The 14,741-nt window shown below is 28.2% G+C and overlaps 1 protein-coding gene across 1 annotated transcript in view; it reads left to right on the forward strand.

Moving 5' to 3' along the window:
* Positions 1-407: 407 nt before the first annotated feature.
* LOC113373898 overlaps positions 408-14,741 on the forward strand; it is a 54,410-nt gene continuing 40,076 nt past the window's right edge. The window contains exon 1 of the mRNA XM_026614163.1: positions 408-666. The gene's annotated coding sequence lies outside the window, so the exon portion shown is untranslated. The remainder of the gene's footprint in view (positions 667-14,741) is intronic.

A 14,741-nucleotide genomic window follows, 5' to 3' on the forward strand; every position in this document is an offset into this window, starting at 1 on the left:
ACTTTTTTGCTATTTACAAAGAAACGGCTTGGCTGCTCGTCGCGCAAAATTGATAAACGCTAGTCCTCATCGAGATGCATCGAAGAGCTTTTAAATATTTGAAATCGGTCCAGCCGTTTTTTGAGAAAACATCGAATTACAGCAAAAAATCTGTTCACATACACACACTTACACATACATACTTTTTCCAAATTTGGTCCCATTTGATTCAAAATGGCTTGAAACCTCGAGAAAACATAAAATTAGCGAATCGATTTTTTTATGAAAACATAAACTTCTCCTTCGGGAAGTTAAAAAAAATCAATTTTGTTGATTGATTTCATTGATTTAGTATCTTCACCCCCCTCCTTCCCAAATGATCGTCTTTCTTTCATCCAGCCAGCAGAGTCGAGGTGGTATCACGCAAACTTATTTGTATTCAATCCGTGCCGGTGCACGGCCGTGCATTCTGATGTGTTGAATATTTCTGTTTTTGATTTCAATGTAAACAATATTGTTTGTGCTGTTGTGATTTTAGTGATAGACAATGGTTTGTTGAAGATAGAAGGATTTTTGTAAAATTAAAGTGAAAAAATTTGTGGTACGTTATGTGATGGCATAAAACACTGGGATAGAAATATATATCTAGGAGGTTGTTTGCAGGATAATTAATTCCACCCCTAATAAGTATGTATATGTTTATTATGTAGTATCTTTGAATGTATAATGTTTATTTATAATATTATGTACCAAATTATATTAATTGCGGATTACCACCATAATGCGATGGCTGATTAATCAAGCATTTGTTTGGAAAATAACTAATTAACATTCATTTTACAATAGAAGTAGTACTGCTGAAACTTGATACATAGTTTCTAGTCATGTCTACTATAGATATTATTAATGTTCTCAAAATAATCTTTACAAAATATTATACAAGAGCATAATTATTGAATGTCATGACAAGCTCGAGATCATTTTTAATTGTTTACGACATTTCAATCACTTTTTATCTCATATACCACAACTTAATTCGTTTGTTCAAAGGACCCTCTTTCAACCCTCTTTATCCAAATATGTGATAATGCTAATGATCTTGGATATTAATTTTTGAAAACTTTTTCTTCAATCTTCTTGAAACTGTGGAAACAGGCTGAAGGAGTTGAGCGACTATTTAATTTGTATGATATTACAGTTTTAGGAACTGTCGAATACTGGTTAGCTTTTTTACATGCAAATATTTTTCTTACATGCACCATATTTCAATCGATATTTGTCATATCCACCACAATTTAGTCAACTTTACTCATAAGTATTACTTACATACTTTACTTACATTACCAATAAATAGACAATTTTTTTCTTACACAAGGTGCATTTTAATCCATCCTCCTTCTCACATTTACCACTACCCAATATATATTTCTCAAATATACCATTTTTAATCGATATAAGTTAAAACTAGTAGTGTGTATGGCATAGTTCTTTAAGGCAAATTGCTGGAACTTTCCGTACCGTGATTAAAAATCTTGGTACGGAATCCAAAAACATTTACATAAAATGTGTACACAATATTAAAATCTCTATAAAATATCTGATAATTTGATGTACATATGTCCAATAAATATTTATCACCGCCAAACTTATTTTTATTGAGAGTTCATAACCGCTGGATCTGCCTTCCCAAAAATTTATTCAGTTCTTCACCTTATCAATACAAGTAAAATGTTTTTTGAATTATTAAAGTGGACGCTCCCTTCTTTTAAAAGCTGAGTTACCGCTTTTGACACTTTTTGCCGCTTATCTTCGGAACAGTTAGACCTGCCTTCGCTAAAAACTAATCAGCACGTCTCCTTATCAATACGAATCGAATTATTCAAATCGGTTGATTGGTGTTCCCGAAATTGTCGACGAAAATTTGTATGCGTACACACACACATACACACATACACACACACACACAAACATCCATTTTTTCTAAGGTATGCCAAAATTTTCAGAAACCTTTGAAAAGTAAAGATTTATAAAAAGTTTCATTTTCGATTTTTTGGGATTACTAACTTACCCTACGGGAAGATAATAAGTTGATCATATTTTTTCAAGTCAAACCCAAGACGGTAATTTTCAATTATGCTAATCCGGAAGGGGGGGGGGTGAATGCTAAAAAAAATAATATAGTTTCAGAATAACAAATATTATTTAAGAATTCAGTAAAAAACAGAACTTTGGGACGAGTATTTTTTTTAAATCAGAAAAAGTTCATTATTCATTACTAGCTTTATTTTTAGGTCTATATGTTTTTTCAGCTTTCAAACTAATTATAACATTTTATTCAATTTTCTTCATGATTTAAAAATAATTAGCACATTTATTAGCATTATTCCAGGTGTACCAGAAGTTCGTTTTCATAATTTTTATTAATTTTTTAAAAGTAAAATTGAAAATAAAAATTTTAAATTAAGAATTGGAGAGGTTATTTTAACCCGCCATTTTCAAATAGGCATACTAGTTGTACATAACATTTGCAGATATTCGATGGGTAATTTCATTATCAAGAACAAAGAATTTTGATCTATACTTTTCGAAAACCTGGAACATTCCGGGACGAAAGATCTAAATCTGGGACAAATATTGGTTTTAGGAAAACCCGGAACACAAGGTGCAAATCCGGGACTGTCCCGGCCAAACCGGGACGTATGGTCACCTTAGTTAAATGCGTCATAATTTTGTCCATTTTTTCAAATACACTACAACTTTTTTGAATTATCTCATACACATCACATTTCAATCAAATTTTGCCACAGTTGGGAGCATCGATTACTTACGTGATCGCATTTTAAGGATTTTGGGACCTATTTCGAGACCTTGGTGATACATGATCATATTTAAAAAATCACGCATACCTAGAAAATTCGATTTTTTGTAAAATATTGGATTAGATTTTAATTTAATAAATACACGTGTAATCTTACTTGATCCTCCCTCCATCTCTTGAGATAATTTTTGTTTTTTGTAACCTTTTCACGCCCTTTAATAATTAATGAAATTAGTATGTTAATCACTAATTGTATTTACTATCTGTGATATAAAACAATTTGTATCATATTTTGTGTGCATGTATTCTAATAATAAATCTATAGTGTTGTTTACATACTTATTATCACATACGTATTTCTTTTCTGCTTTATGAATGATATGAATTTAATTGAAAACAATTCTCAACTATAAACAAGTGATTATAAATTAATTAAAAAACATTCATTAAGAGTAGAAAATTATGATTTAAAGATATATAAAAAAGTATCTAATGTTTATTGCATTTGATAATGATTAGTTTTTTGGCAAAGGCAGGTCCAGCAGTTACGGAGATAAATAGCAAAGAGTGCAGAAAATAGAAAACGAGTTTTTGAGAGAACGGGGTATCTGATTTGAATGATCTAAAAAACATTCAGTTAGTAATGATTGGAAGAAGTGTATTTGAAAAACTTCCTGCTTGTTTTAACAAAATAAGTAATTCAGGAAAAAACATTTGTTTCAAAATTTTTTTCCAAAAATTTTTTTTTCAAAAAAAAAATTCTTGTGTATCGAAAATAAATCAGATTTTATTTTTAACTCTGACTAAAGTTCTAATATACTTTAAATAAATAATTTCAACTTTGCAATTCAGCTTATATAATTCTTACAAATATTAGACAATGTTACAATATTTATAATAATCTATTTGAAAACATTCAGTATTTCTCGAACATTTCGTTACGGCACGGGAAGTTCCAGCAATTTGCCTTAAGGCACGATGCTATACACCCCACTAATTTGAATTTAAAAGTAAAGAATAACTCGGGATATATTTAGAATCATAGAAATTATATCAGCATATCTTGTTGGCTAAATGCTTCAGGTTAAATATCGAACGTCAAACGGTTTTACACAGAAAACGCAAAATAAAATCGATGTAGCAGTTCTGTCCACAAGAATATTCAGAAAGGGTTTAATTTTAAAATATTTATAATAAATTATAAAATAGTATTGTTAGAACCACAACTTTTCTGTGGTGGTGGTTTTACTCAAAGATTCTAAAACACAGCTGACTACGTCTAATACAAATTTAACCAAAAACGTTGGTTCGAGTTTTTTCACTACTTACAGCATTGTTATTACAAAATACAAAAATTGTTTTTCTTTTGTTAAAGATTAATAGAACAGAAAGTTGCTGTTTTACTCACATTGTGATTTGCTCATCCTGTGTAGTTTATAATTGCAAGATGATATGTATAAAAGATTGTTGAAAGAATAAATCCCAAGAACCGCTACTTGTTAATTTATTTTACATTATAATAGAACAACTTGTTAATATAGTGTTCTAATCAGAAATTTATAATGTTACTGGAGTATTTTTATATATACTTTTAAATCTTACAAATTCAGCGGTATGTACCGATAAATTAAAACTTTTGTAATGCTTGCAAGATTCGTATTAAAGACGTCATTGAAATTAAATTTATTTTCTGAAAAATACGTATTTTCTTATTTTTGCATATATTATTAAAATCTATTAAAGTATAGATATTCCTATGGCATTGGTTAAAAAAACTGTAAACTCCTAAGGTTAAAACTGAAAATTTCCAAGTCTTAAATTTCTTTGATGTAGTTGCACTTATGATTGTAATTGCATGTAATACTTATAGCCGACTTGGTTAATTTGGTACAATAGTGAAACAAAAAAAAAGTATGTGATATTTATGAATGCTTCATAATGCATCTTTAATGCACTAACCTCTGAATCACCATCTCTTAATTATGATCACCTTGCCTCTAAGGGTCAAGTCTTCTGACTCCAGAAACAATAATGTTCGGAGGACAAAATATCGGACACCAAACGGTTTTCGCGCGAAGAAAAGAAAATGCTAGACATTTCTAAAAGCCTCAATTCGGCCGTATCGTATTCTGTGAAAAGTGTTTTGTGTGAGTTATCACTATCAGGTTTTACTGCATAAAATGGTAGAATCGCTTTGCTTCGCTTCTGAGGTCGATCTAACGGTATACCAGCACCATAAAACTCAGGAACCGCTAACTTCTTCAATATTTCATCTCGCGCGTTTTCCTTCTCGAGTCTGTATTCGGATTTTAACCATGAATGTGGTTGTAGAGATCGATTTGAAAAGATGAACTTCATTAGGTTTATTGATCAATAAAATTGCTTATTGCAAGGTAAAGGTCATAAGTTCAAACTAGTGGTGTATGGCATCGTGCTGAAAAAAATCAGTAATCAATAAATATTGATCAATGATTAATAACAATCGTTTTAAACATTTTAAAATGGATATTTATAATCACTATATATTTTATAGTTCATAAAATATACAATGACGACCTTGCCGCTCAAAACACTTAAGAAACTTCACATTATCAATAGGTGCCGAATAAATCCATCTGAGGATATATTTCTTACGATTAGAATAACGAATTTGAAATATTCGCATTTTCAAACTGGTTTGTAAATTTAAAATTCATTCTTGAAGTATAAACTTTGTATATTTTTGAAAATTTTGAAGAAATTTTTTTTCTGAAAATTTTGAAATGAAATTTTGAAACTTTAAAAATTAGCTATCTTGGTACGGAACCCAACAAAATGGTAACAAAATTAGTATTCATTTTTAAAAATTTTATCAAATATCTGATAATTTGATGTGCATATGTCTATTGTCTAATGACCGCCAAATATAAATTTTTTGTTATTTTTTCATTTTGTCAATATGGCTTTTTTTTTTACTTTTTTTACTGGATCTCCGAAACCGCTAGACCTGCCTTCATGAAAATTTGATCAGTTCTTCATCTTGTTAATACAAGTAAAATGTTTTTGAATTATTGAAATCGGACGATCCGTTCTCTTAAAAACTGAGTTACTGTTTTTGGCACTTTTAACCCCATATCTCGGAACGGCTAGACTGCCTTCGCCAAAAACTAATCAGCAAGTCTCCTTACCAATACGAATCGAATGTTTTTTGAATTATTCTAATCGCTTCATCCGTATTCCCGAAATCGTCGACGAAAATTTGGAAAGTTAACAGGTCGAATTTTCGGAAGCTAATTTGTTGGGATGATGCAATTTAGTATATAAAATGCAATGCGATCGCGTTAGATTATACTAACAAAGTAATTATAAAAAAACCAAAAAAATGGTTAGAATAACAAATTAAATACATATTAAAAAATCTATTTTGCGCTTTATATATACCAGTATAAGCAATTTCAGTGACATAATGTACTTATCTAATAAGAACTTATATCCAGTGATAAATTGCGTAACTTTTGAGATAAAAAGTTAATATAAATTTAATTAAATTCAAACATTTTACGATACTATAAATGTAAAATGAACTATGTTTTAAAATACGATCAAGTTTTAATTGAAATTTACCAGTTTCATACATATACATTCATTATGTATTTACCATACATAAAAACGCGATTGTCATGCAATAGTTAATATAAACAACTATAATATTGCACTATTTACATACTATTTATAATATAAATGAATTAATGAACACTTTTTGCATATATTTATTTCTTGTTTATTGCTTATTAACCTTATTCTATATTTTATTCAAATTTTCTCAAATATCTTAGTTTACTTATTAGTACAGAACTAGTCTTTTTTCATTTGTTACATTTATGCTAATAGACTCTGTTAATTTTTTCACATTTATTCTTTGATTTCAAAATATATAGATATATTAATAATAAATTTTCAAGGTAATACAATATATTATTATATTATAGTAATTATAATTAAATATCAAATGCTCCATAGATTGAACTAAAAGTTATTAATTTTTCAGATAATACAAATTTTCATTTTTGATTTAATCATTTATCTGTAACTCAATTAATTTTTTTATTGAATTTTAAATGAACATACCTATATTTTTATAATTTAATATTTAAAACACTAATAAAATTTTGCTACATGCTATTTAATTTCGTGTAAGTTCTACAGATTTTTGTATGTATGTTTTGTATGTATAATATTTATACATTTTATGCCTCTTCATGGGCAATATTACTATAACGGTAATAATTTTCACGGATATTCTTACAAATAATTGAAAGAGAGTAAACTAGGCCAAATCGCAAAAAGTATTACAGTAATGTATCAATTGAACTACATTGTTCGAACAAAGGAGTGCACGATAATTTTTATAAGAATAAGGTAAACATTTTGGATACAATTTGTTTAATTTTACATTATAATGTGAATATAAATTGATGCTCATTTGTGTTAGTTCATTTTCTAATTTCCTCATTAACATTTTTATATTTTTATGAATGCCATATCTTAGACTAAGATTTTACGACTATTTTATTGCGTGCACATATGACGCATTTTTAGATTTCTATTAAATAATTTTCTATTTTGATATTTGTAAAGTTTTTAATTAGAGCTTAGCAGAAGATAGAGAAATTCGAATTAAAATTGCAAAGTTAAATAATAAATATTTATACATACGCATACAGTAATGCATAAATACATAAAAATATACATAAAAATTAATTATATTTACTCAAAAGATATTACTTTTAGAAAAAAAAATAAAAAAATGTTAACTAAGTTCAAAATGCAAAAGATATTAAATTCAAAAAAAATTCAAAGGATATACAAGAACTTCCTGATTATGTATAAAGAATCGTTAGAAAAAGACAGGGTGTTCTAGAACTTAACATTAGGCCAAAATATGGTGATAATATTGATCTCAACAGTCCTGAAAAAAATTTAGAAAAAAAATATCTCGCGTTGTTTAGATATTACGAGCTTTGAAGTGCAACTTAGAGCTTTGGTGTAATTATGATCATTTTTCGGTTATTCTGGTGATTTCTTCATTAATAATGTTTATTTAAACTTTGGAACCGTAAGCGTGAATAATATTTCTAGGACCACTTTAAAAAATAATACTACAATTCATCACAATTTTACAGGAATTAGGACTTATTGTTGAACTATAAATTAAATATTTTCGGCGGCTTTGAGAAGCCCTTCTTAAAAAAAAAATACTAAAGTGTGTAGTCAAGTTTCATGAAAAGTTGGCGCAATTAGTTGTCAGGATTGTAAAATGGTACGAAATACTTGATAATTGTTTTTTTTATTTCTCAAGATTCAATTACAATCTGTTTTATAAAATACAAAAAATATTTAATAATTATGAATGACAATATGTTATGTTAATTAATTACTTGATATTTGTTAATATAGAAAAATTTTGAGTAAAAAAATAAAAACTTAAGAATGACATGATTTTGCTAGTGCATTAATCATTAATGAGGATAATATTGGCCTCAACAGTTCTGAAAAAATTTAGGAAAAAAATTATTTCACGTTGTTTGGAAATTATGAACTTTTAAGTGCAATTTAGAGATTTGGTGTAATTATGATCATTTTTTGGTTATTGTGGTGAGTTTTTCTTAATTTAAACTTAACTTAATTATCTTCATTTAAACTTTGGAACCTTAATCGTGATAATATTTCTAGGAACAGTGCAAAAAATAATATCACAATTTATCCCAAGTTTACATAAATTAGGACCTTTTGTTGAACTATGAATTTAAAATTTTCCGGACTTTGAAAAGCCCTCCTTAAAAAAAATTACTGAAGTGTGTTTCAGTTTCATCAAAAGTTTCATCAAAAGTTGGTGCATTCATTCAGGATTGTAAAATGGTAAAATACTTGATAATTGTTAATATTGAAAAATATTAAGTAAAAAAATAAAACTTAAGAATGACATGATTTTGTTAGTGCATTTTACACATAATCAGTTCAAATGTATTAATGTACAGTTCAGAGAGAAACATTTGTACTAAATGTGAGAAAAATGCGTTAGTCGCTATCGCTATTATTTTTATTTTTTTGGTCCAAACATTTCAATAAGATAATTATCAAGAATATCACTATTTCACACTACTGATACTCTAAAATCTTTCTAATTTCTAAGCAGTCTACTGCACATAAACAAAGAGACAAACTAGTGGTGTATGGCGTGGTGTAGTGGTGTACCGTAATGCAATATTCGAGGAATATTAAATGTTCTCAAATATTATTATAAATACTGTAACATTGTCTAATATACATAAGAGTTATATAAACTGAATTACAAAGTTAAAACTTCAGCCAAAATTAAAATTGAAATCTGAATTAATTTCGATATACAAAAAAAATCTCAAAAAAAAAATTATATTTTTTTTCCAAAAACAATTGTTTGGTCAACACAAGTAGAAAGACTTTTGAATCATCCAAATCTATCTTCGAAAATGGTTGAACCTGCATTTGCCAAAAACTAATCACCACATCTTCCCATCATTACAAATTGAGTGTGTTTTTGATCATTCATATCGGATCCTCCGTTCTCTCAAAAATGCTATTACTATTTTCTGCACTCTAGGCTCTATATCTTCGAAACGGCTGCACCTGCCTTCGCCAAAAACTAATCAGCACAAAATTTGCAAACACACACATTCAATTTTTTTTAGGTATACCAAAATGTTCAGAAACCTCTGAAATGTGAAGATATACAAATATTTCCATCTTTGATTTTCGACCCATTCTTACGATTAGAATTACGCATTTGAAATATATACATTCTCAAACTGAATTTTAAATTTAAAAATCATATTTGAAGTATAAAATGTTGTATATTTTTGAAATATTGAAAAAAAATTTTCTGAAAATTTTGAAATTTGCTTGCGTATAAGTAAACTTTAAAAATCATTAATTTTGGTACGAAACTCAACAAAATTAGTACTCATTTTTAAAAAGTTTATCAAATTTCGAGAATCTTAAAGATATATAAAAATTTTCTTTTTCGATTTTTCGCGATTACTATATCTTATACTACGAGAAGTAGTACCAAGTCAAGTACCAAAATTTTGCTGCAATTTTTCCCTAAGATGTGTAATAATGATCCACTCCAGTTCTCAATATAAAGCCTCCGTAGAGGCAATTTTCTGTTTTCTTGACCACCGGTGTATCCGGACTTGGCAGCATTATATGTATTTATTTTATTGTGTACATAAGAATGTTAGTTTGATACGTAATCCTCACGTACGCGGAGTGCAAGAACTCAGAGCAGAACAATGACCCCGCAATAACCTGTTCTTTGTATAAATAAATAACAAAACTTGGCGTTTGATTGCTAGAATTAGATTTTAGATTGTTTTTAATCTTAACTTAACTTGAGATAATATTGTAAAGATAAATAGATATAAAGGGCAAAATATTTTATTTTGGTCTGATTTGACAATTCTTCAATATTTTTCGTATTGCTGACGGGATTATCACATAGTAGCGTTTCCGACTCACTCCCTGAAGGTTCTGAGTTCGAATCTCCGGCAATAATTTGAAAAAATAATAGTACTTAGTTTGTAATAATAATAGAATTATGAATTGTAATAACAAACTAGTGATGTATGGTTTCGTGCCTTTCTAAAAAAGATTAAATAAGATTTAAATTTTGAAAAATAAAATTTTTGAGAAAAAATGTCTTTTTTTAGTTCGAAATATTATGGAAATTTTGAACTTTTTTTTTAAAGCGAACGCACTGCTTTAGCTTTTATTGTGGACACGCAATATCGGATCGCGTAAGCGCCGCGTCGCCGTCTAACGGACAAACGATGTTTCGAAACCCATAGAAATGTAAACAAAATTGATACATATCATTAAAATCTCCATAAAATATCTGATAACTTGATGTGCATATGTCTAATGATCATTTTTGCCCTTAAAATGGCATTTTTTTTACTTTTTTTACTAGATCTCCGAAACCGCTAGACCTGCCTTCCCAAAAATTTAATCAGTAGTTCGTCTTGTCAATAAAAGTAAAATGTTTTTTGCTCCGTTCTCTTAAAAACTGAGTTGCCGTTTTGGGCACTTTTTGACTCGTATCTTCGTAACGGCTAGACCTGCCTGTGCCAAAACTAATCAGCATATCTCCTTATTAATAGGAATCGAATGTTTTTTGAATAATTGAAATCGGTTAAATCCGCACACACACACACAGACACACACACTTACATCAATTTGTTTCATGGTATGCCAAAATGTTCAGAAACTTCTGAAACATACAGATATATAAAAGTTTTCATTTTCGATTAAAGTAGTAGAAGAATTAAGAACACTATAGAAATAGAACGTTTTAATAAAAGTACCAAAGCTTTTAAAAACATTATAGGGATACTTCAAAAATTTTCAGTGCAGTATGCAATTGAATTTGCTTTTTGAATTAGATTTTAGATTGATTCAAAATTTAAAACAGTAGGTATTACAAAATATAAAAAATAGTTTTTCAAAAAAATCAGGTTCTTCAGAAATACTGAAATCATTCTGCAGATAGTTAATTTATTTTATTTTTAAATATTTGCTGTTATTATTTCTATAAATTTCTTAACTATTTTATGTTATTCTAACGGTTATATACAAAACAAAGTAAGAAATTCAAAGCATTAAATCAAAACATTGCTTAAATTAATTTTAAAATTGAATAATTTTTAGAAAAACTAAAATAATTACTTTGCCCTTAAAGCTATATGTTTTTAATGACTAATTTTAGAACATCTCATTATAAACTTCATTTCCATAATATATTTATACATACATTTATTTTTGTCCACCTAAAATCATGCAGAATCTATGTCTTCCTATAACACTAGTAGCTTAATCATAATTTCAAAATGTTCTCATGGCATTAGCGAAACTTGATTATATAAATAAAATGCGTTTTAGTATGTTGTAAAACGTACATTATTCACGTCTAAAATCATATTTTAATTATGTATTCAAAACAGTCAAATTGGTAGCCAGAATATAATATAATGAATGCATCATTTCTCAAATCAAGAAGTTGCTTCAATAACTGTGTGAACATGTGAACAAAAGTATTTTGCAGGAAGTCGGAGCTAATTTATTATTTACCATCTTTTATTTATATTTAAAATTGAAGTCAAACAATTGAATTAGCTTTTTATGATTGGGACATAAATTTTTACATCATAAAATGAAAAGTATCATTCTCAATGAGATGGAATTGTACTTAAATTTAATTCGACGTTTTATGATTATGATTATAATTCAAATGTTTTTGAACTCACATATTAAGGATACTATAATATATGGAAATTATACTTACAAAAATGCAAAAAAATATATTGGTAAATATATGCTAATATTTTTGATAATGTTACTAACAAAATAAACTTTGTTGCTAAATTCTAAACAACCTATCGAGGAAAATAAAAAAAATATTCTAGGTTTAGTGACATTTTTAACTATTCCTTATACCTTATATAACAAATAAATGTTAAGGAATATAATCTCTCGCAATTTTTTCTGCCAAATTAGAATTTTTTTTTCTCAAGTTATAAACAAAATATTGTTTAATTTAATAACTTTATATCTCTAGCTAATATTATTAACAAATAAACTTAATATAACACATAAAATAATATTGGGGCAATATTAATAAACTATACAGGGACCACATAAAAAAACAATATTGCGCAACTGAAGGCTATGTCTGATGCTATTAACAAATCATCCTTAAAATTGCAATCTCTTGTTGATGTTAGCAAACTATTTGATTAAAATTTTTGCTGATGTTTTTATAAAACTATTGCCAATATTTAAATCTTTGACTAAAAAAAACTAACAAAACTAATGGTGTATGGCATCGTGCCTTAAGGCAAATTGCTGGATCTTCCCGTACAGTAATTAAATATTCGAAGAATATTAAATGTTATAAATATATTATTATAATTGATATTTCAAGTATATAAGTTAACTTAAGAATTTTGGCTAAAATTGAAAATAAAATCCGAATTAGTTTCAATATTCATAACAAAAAAATTTTTGAAAATGAAAAAAAAAACTAGTGGTCTGTATGGCATCGTGCCTTAAGCAAATTGCTGGAACTTCCCGTACCGTAACGATATGTTCGAGGAATATTAAATGTTTTCAAATAGATTATTATAAATAAATGTCTAATATTTGAACATTGTCTCATATTTATAAGAATTATATAAACTGAATTGCAAAGTTGAAGATATTTGTTTAAAGTACATTAGAACTTAAGTCAAAATTACAATTAGAATTAGAATTATTTTCTATATACAAAAAAAAATCACTCAAAAACTGCCATTTTTTGCACATTTAGCTCTGTATCTCCGAAACCGCTGGACCTGCCTTTGCCAAAAACTAATCACCTTTTCCCCCCGTCATTACGAATTGAATGTTTTTTGGATCATTCAAATGTTCCGATCTCTCAAATCTCGATTTCTATTTTCTGCACCATTTGCTCTATATCTTCGAAACGGCTGGACTTGCCTTTGCCAAATACTAATCAGCACATCTCCCTATCAATAGAAATCGAATGTTTTTTGAACCAAAATGTTCAGAAACCTTCAAAACGTCGAGAAATGTAAAGATTTTCAATTTCGATTTTTGACGATTACAATAACTTACCCTAAGGGAAGTTAAAAAAAAATTGAATAATTCAAATCGCATATTTTTTTCTCTCGAAAACTACAATTTTTTGCATATTTAGCTCCGTATCTACAAAACGGCTGGACCTGTCTTCGCTAAAAACTAATCACCACTACTCCCCATTATTAACTTCCCGTAGGGCAAGTTATAGTAATCGCAAAAAAATCAAAAATGAAAATTTGTATATATCTTTACGTTTCAAAGGTTTCTGAACATTTTGGCATACCTTAGAAAAAATGGATGTATGTGTGTGTGCGTGTGTGTATGTGTGTGCGGATACAAATTTTCGTCGACGATTTCGAGAACACCGATCAACCGATTTGAATAATTCAAAAAACATTCGATTCGTATTGAAAAGGAGACGTGCTGATTAGTTTTTGGCAAAAGCAGGTCTAGCTGTTCCAAAGCTACGGGGCAAAAAGTGCCAAAAATGGTAACTCAGTTTTTAAGAGAATGGAGCGTCCGATTTTATTAATTCAAAAACATTTTACTTGTATTACCAAGATGAAAAATTGATCATCAAGGCAGGTTTAGCGGTTTCGGAGATCTAATGAAAAAAGTAAAAAAAATGCCATTCGGCGGTCAAAAATGATCATTAGACATATGCATATCAAATTATCAAATATTTTATAGAGATTTTAACAATAAGTATAAATTTTGTTTACATTCTTATGGGTTTCGTACCAATGTTTCTCCGTTAGACGGCGACGCGGCGCTTAAGCGCTTTGAAGTTTTGTCTCTATGCAGTCAAAGCAGTACGATTGCTTTGAAGAAAGTTTAAAATTTCCAAAATATGTCAAAATAAAAAAAAACATTTTTAAAAAAAAAATATTTTTTTTTAAATGAAGTAATTTTTGTCGAATTTATAGTTTCTCAAAAATCTAATTTTTTTGAAGTAAAATTTTTTCAAAAATGTTAATCGTTTTTAAAAAAATATGAATTTTTGGTACGGAAAGTTCCAGTAATTTGCCTTAAGGCACGATCATGCGCCCCGCTAGTTACAAATCAGATGCTCTGTTCTCCCAAAAACACTATTTTCATTTTCCGCTCTCTTTGCTTTATATCTCCAAACGGCTGATATCAATAGGAATCTATTGCTTTTTGAATATTTCACATCGGTTGATTTTTTCTTCCGAAAACGGACAAAAAATTGTATCCATACTTACGCACACACACACATACATACATAATTTTTTTTGATCTTGAAGATATGCAAAAATTTTCAATTCCGATT

This window comes from Ctenocephalides felis, unplaced genomic scaffold (assembly GCF_003426905.1).
Source record: "Ctenocephalides felis isolate EL2017-DRISC unplaced genomic scaffold, ASM342690v1 CF-g0.4_SCAFFOLD_01604, whole genome shotgun sequence".
NCBI classification, from domain to species: Eukaryota; Metazoa; Arthropoda; class Insecta; order Siphonaptera; family Pulicidae; genus Ctenocephalides; species Ctenocephalides felis.